A 6,000-nucleotide genomic window follows, 5' to 3' on the forward strand; every position below is an offset into this window, starting at 1 on the left:
TAACAGGGAAGTTACCGAGCCTCAGCTTGTAGGGCATAAAGCATAGTTTTGAATCAGTGGATCAAAGCTCCAAAGCTTCTGTAAGTGGAAATGGTCCTTGGAAGTGCTCCAACTTGGAAATCATGTGTGCTTATATCCTTAATGTACAAAGGATGTATCTTAATCCATTTTGTGATTTCTAATGGTAGTTTTTTCATTTGCATGATTAGATGGCAAAAGTAATCAACATAGTTTTGGTCAATGCGAAATTCTTGCTTTCAAGGCACAGTTTGAAAAATACATTAAGGGAAATGGGGGTGCAATTATGGTCACAGTAACCCTATTGCCATTTCATTAACGGTGTGACTTTCTTTCAGTGCTCAACTGAATGCATATTAGTTTTGCTCAAATACTAACTTTCTTGCTAACCTTTTCTAATTGCATGAAAAATATCATATGCAGGATCAACAGCCTTCGCGTGGCTTGCATATTGTAACCTGACATGTTTCTTGGCATTCTGTTCTTCGCCCTCATTTCCATATGTGATGATGGGCCATCAAGGGTGGCTGTAAATCCTTTAAAGTCATAGCGGGAGCGCGGAGCCACTGGTGTGAGTATAGTTTGAACTTCCCATTGTGTTTTCTGTTGAAGCAATGGGGTGACTATCAGAGACCTGGAAGAAAAAGGAGCCTCTTGACTTATTGCACCTAATTTCTGTTTTTAAAGATGGCTATCTATCCATTTGGTTACACCTGATCTGAAGTGATACTTAGCATAATTTACCATGAAATAGTTTGTGATACTTCACATTGAAACAAATCACTGTAAAGGTGAGCGTTGAAAACTTTAAATCACTATTCCAAGTTTATTAATGATCTATTTCAAATCCTTACTATTCCAAGTTTGGGATGATCTATTGTGTATTTATTAAAGCTCATTGTATTTGTCACTCAATGGTATAAGTTTATGACCAAGCTGGAGTTGTTTCAATTGTACATTCAGAATTTTTGTTTGAGATGTGGTGATTCTCGCTTCTCGGCTTCAGAATGTCTCTTTCTTTCATGTTAAAAGGGAGTGTAATGCAGTAGCTGACTCCCTTGCTGGTAAGGTTGTATCCATAGCGTGTTGGACTCTTTGGTTTAGTTTGAATCTTTAGTTTCTTGATCTCTATAATCTTGATGGCTTGCGTGATTCACACGTTAATGTATAGACCATTTTCTTTAAAAAAAAATGAAAAAGATAAAAGAAAAGTGAAACATAATTGCATTGGAGTAGAACTTACAAAACTAAGCTTGAAACACAACCACAATAGGAAACGTAGGAGAACCTAATTTAAACTGCATAACCAAAAACATAATCCCCCACCATAGAGGTCCATGAACACTCATGGACATCTGACTGAGATACCTGCACAAACATATGTTAAATTATTAGATTATTGAGGGATTTTCAATTATCTTGACTTTACTATGTAAAGACTTGATTTTGTAGTTGGAGCTGGTCTTGGACCTTCTTTTCTTTTCATTGGTAGATAAGTTTTCCTGAATTAAGCAACTATGGTCAATCTATGTACAGGGCAGCCCTAGATTATATTAGATTCACAAATTTTGTATTTTCTATAGTGCTGGAAAGGCTCAATACATACCATGTCATGCCATTTGCTCTTTCAGCCTTATTGTCACATTGCCTTTATCCCATATTACCATTTGTTGAATTCTTTTGGATGAAAAGCATTGGTTTTGTTATCTCTTTTTTTTTTTTTGGTGTAATAACTTCATTCAACCAAGAGAAAAACGAGCTACAGTTGAGGAGTCCAACTCAATCATTGAGAGGATCCAAGGAGAGGAAATAGGCCAGACTATCTCGTTCGCCAAAGATAGCGCCTTCCGGGATAGGGTGTCTGTACATTAGTTGCTTTCCCTATAAATGTGTTGGGCTTTGCCATTGATAAATTTAGACTTTAAATAGTAGATATCATCTAAAATTGAAAGTCTATTACTTGGACCTTGTGTTTCATGGTCAATCACCGCTGTTGATACGGAATCTCGCTTGTCCTTCCCTGTCACGAACATGCACAATACGAGCTCGACCTTATAGGGTCCAAGTACGTCTCCGACGAGCAAGTCAGTACCAATGATATGATCTCAACTACTCAATAGAAAATTCAAGTAATTGATCACACAAAATATGAATACCTGCCTCAAGGTATTTACCTGAGGTGTTTATATAGAGTATGATCGTAGAGTACTATTCGGAATGTGACTCTTAATATGTGTTATTTTAGGAAAGTAACTCTTCAAAGAGTTCTTTACTTAACTTACTCTCTCCTTCCATTGGTGATTGGTAGGAGTCTGCCTTTATCAGGTTCCTCCAACTTGATATGGTCGGTCCTACCATGAACCGCCTGGTCGAATCTTACTAGATAGCGAACCTGGTCGGATCGAGCAACCGCCGGTTCAAACCGGAAGATATAGAATGACTATTTTAGTCATTAACAACCGCATTGATCAAATCAGCACAATTTGATTCTAAAATCACCATATCATAACCTTCCCCGGTTCCCCCAGAGTATAAAGCATACCATCTCTCAATGCCAGGGCTGGTTTTGAAACAGCCATCACACATTGCCCATCTGCATTTTTGATTATAAAGCCCAATCCACAACTTTGGTTTTGGTATCTCACCTACATGTTTATGGATAAGAAACATTGCCTTTTTTTTTTGGTAATGAAGTCATATTTATAACGACTAAGCCGAGGAAACAAGAGAACAAAGCACCTGAATCCAAGGATTGGATATAGGCAATTCAGTCGTAACCATAACTGACTGGGCCCTCCTTACTAGTTGGTCAGCAACATGGTTGCACCTCCTAGAAACATGAAAAAACTTACAATCCAAAAAAACACATGACAAATATCATCTACAATGAGTTGAATGTCGTGGGCCATAGAGTGTCTTCTTTGATAGGAGTAGGCCTGATCGCATAGCAAGGGCTTACATTGGTTTTAACACCGTTCTGGTCGGTTTGAAATTACAAATAAAAAACACAAAAATATTCCGTTGCCGGGACTTGAACCCGGGTCTCTCGGGTGAGAGCCGAGTATCCTAACCAACTAGACTACAACGGATTTATTATTATAGAATAGAGACAATTTCTAATATATATTTGTCTAACAAGGGTAGCTGGCCCAATCAAATCTGTAACAGGTCCCATATTCAACGGTCCCTTTTTTAAAACGTGTTTAAATTTTCAGATAATCCTAAGGTTTGACGGAAAAAGGACTAACAAAAGCTGCAAGTGTTGTCAATGCAGGGTTGGTTGAGTTGTAAAGATCCATACTTCTCAGTGGAGAGGTCATGAGTTTGACCTTTGCGGAGGGCATTAAATTTCCAGTATTAAAAAAGCACCAGTACCAAAAAAAAAAAAAAAACAAAGCTGCAAGTGTTAATAATCAAACAAACATGGTTGGTTTGGTTAGGTCTTATTGAATTCTTAACAGGGAAGACAAGAATATTTAAAAGGCACTGGAACATTCATAGAAATGTCCACTCTCTTGTCCACATTTATAATCAAATTAAAATGGTCCAAATTCATATAATAACACATTGAAACATCAAGAAAACTATTCCAAAAATGATTCCTTATGTTTGATCACGAAAACATATATAGGTAATGTGCTTATTTAAAAGTCATCCAAGATGTTCTTGACTAGTAAAGGAGGAAAACTCTTGCCAGTGGAACGTGCGATTATGTTTTCAGAGCAACAAATCATAACAACGATGTTCTTCCCATCTCTGAACATTTTCGGTCCAGTGTTTATGATAGATCAGGTTTTCCTCCATTTAAGAAAATGGCGAGAGAGAGATATCTTGCAAAAATGGTAGAGAGATTTCTAGCAAGGGCATGGTGTTTTCAACAATGTAGACGATTTTCGGCGAGGTGTAGGTAGGAGAGTATTAAATAGGGGTAATTAGGTCATTTACTGCCTAGAAGGTATTAGGGTCATTTTACAACTCACTTAACAAAATTGACGTAAAAAACCTAATTGTAGGAGATTTGTAATTTTGCAAGTGGGTGACATGTAATTTAAGCCATTATAGTGGAGAGTTTCACCCCTATAAAAAAAACTCATATAAAAAACCTTCTATCCAATTAGAAGGCACTTTAATTATGACCACCCGTCCATGTGACTTTGCATGTATCATTGACATAGAACATCTGAATATGAGTACATATTAAGTTTAATTAGTCTTTCTACACTCCTTTCTCGTTATTTGCTTTCAACCTCTAGTTCTAAACGTAAATTATGAGAATATTATGAAAAATTCTTTTAATGATAAGCTTTTTAAAACAAATATTGAAACATTGGAGAAAACTAATTCAAATTGGAGATTAGAAGAAAAATTTGTTTGGTTACCCTTCAAAATGTAAATTTTGAAACACCCTTCAGATGTGAATTGTGTAGACCTTACTTTATGGTTTGACATCAAATGGAGCCACATAGAGATTTGTTTGGTTACCCTTCAAAATGTAAATTTTGAAACTACTGTGGATTCGTATGTGAAGACGGCTGCACCCAAAATGCAGTACTGACTCCATGCAGGTGCCATAAACAGATGGTGTAGACCTTACTTTATGGTTTTGATCATCAAATGGAGTCTGAAATGATACTAAGCAACATAAGTTGATGTAACCTTCAACCATGAGAGATTATATTGTTCTAGATCAATGTCTGCATAGGGCGGCCTAGATTATATTAGATTCACAAATTGTGTACTTTTTATAGTGCAAAAGCCGCAAATTTCTAGCCTAGAAGTGCCGGAAAGGATCAATATGTACGCTGAGGAAGTGTGGAAAGGCTCAATACCTACGTTCCATGTCATTTGTTCTGTTAGCCTTATATTTACATTGCCTTCATCCCATATTCCCATTTAGTGAATTCTTTGAAGCATTGGTTTTGGTATCTCACTTACATATTTATGGATAAGAAACAATGTTTTTAACATGCAGCTTTTGTTATAAAGTCAAAATACCCTACAAAAGAGCTTTCAAAGAGGCATTTCCTTCTGTGCAACAACTTAACGAACTGAGGGTTTTAAGGCTTCGAACTAGTAATTTTACTGTTGATATAGATCAGAATATGAGCCTGAAATATAACAAAAATAGTGGTAACTGCAGGATGCAGTGCATGTTGTGTAACAGTATTTTTTTCATAGAGATTCTTTTTGGACTGGTCTTTTTCGGTTGGTCAGAAATTTCTCATCTGCTATTCTCAAGATGATGAAGAGTTTTTCTGACAAACGTATGGAAGTTAGATTAAATGTGCGGGTGAAGTCAAGTTATTTCATGTAATATAAAAGCTAATGCGTATCAGGTCTCTACATGTGCACCATAGATTGTTAATGGACTATTCCACCATAAGGATGCCTATGCAACCTTCTCTCTTGTACATTCCATGCTGAAACAGAGATGTGAGATCTTCTCTAAATGGATACGAGTCATTTGACCCCAGTTCATGTAACCATCTGACTTTATGATTATATTATTTAGCTTCGATGTGGTCCTTCCACAGGCTAATTCTGCACCAAGAAGCTTCTTTGGTGTGGAAGATTTCCTCGATGATGATAACAGCCGCCCATACACATACCAAAAGGAAAAGAAGTCGAAGAATCCACATAAACACATATCTTTCAAGCAGCGGACCGTTGCTTACATGGAACCCTTTACACTCGATGTATTCATTTCCAAGCGCTTTGTTTCAGCATCGATTACTCACAGGGTGACGAGTAAGCAGGTAGCAGTTGCTGGAACAAACTCTAAAGACATCAAGGCTGTTCTCCAGTCCCGATCAGACATACCTGCATGCTTAGCTGTTGGACGAATATTAGCTGACAGGGCAAGAGAAGCTGATATCTACACTGCCTCTTATACACCGAGGGAAAGGGATAAGTTTGAGGGGAAGATCAGAGCTGTGGTTCAGTCTCTCATAGACAATGGAATTGATATCAGAGTCTTTCTTG

The 6,000-nt window shown here is 37.2% G+C and overlaps 1 non-coding gene across 1 annotated transcript; it reads right to left on the reverse strand.

The window, feature by feature from the left end:
• Positions 1-3,034: 3,034 nt before the first annotated feature.
• On the reverse strand, positions 3,035-3,107 carry TRNAE-CUC (transfer RNA glutamic acid (anticodon CUC)). The gene has a single exon. It is a non-coding gene; the product is annotated as a tRNA-Glu (tRNA).
• Between the last annotated feature and the right edge of the window lie 2,893 nt (positions 3,108-6,000).

This window comes from Hakea prostrata, chromosome 4 (assembly GCF_041222555.1).
Source record: "Hakea prostrata isolate BN-2017 chromosome 4, UWA_Hpros_2, whole genome shotgun sequence".
Classification (NCBI taxonomy): domain Eukaryota; kingdom Viridiplantae; phylum Streptophyta; class Magnoliopsida; order Proteales; family Proteaceae; genus Hakea; species Hakea prostrata.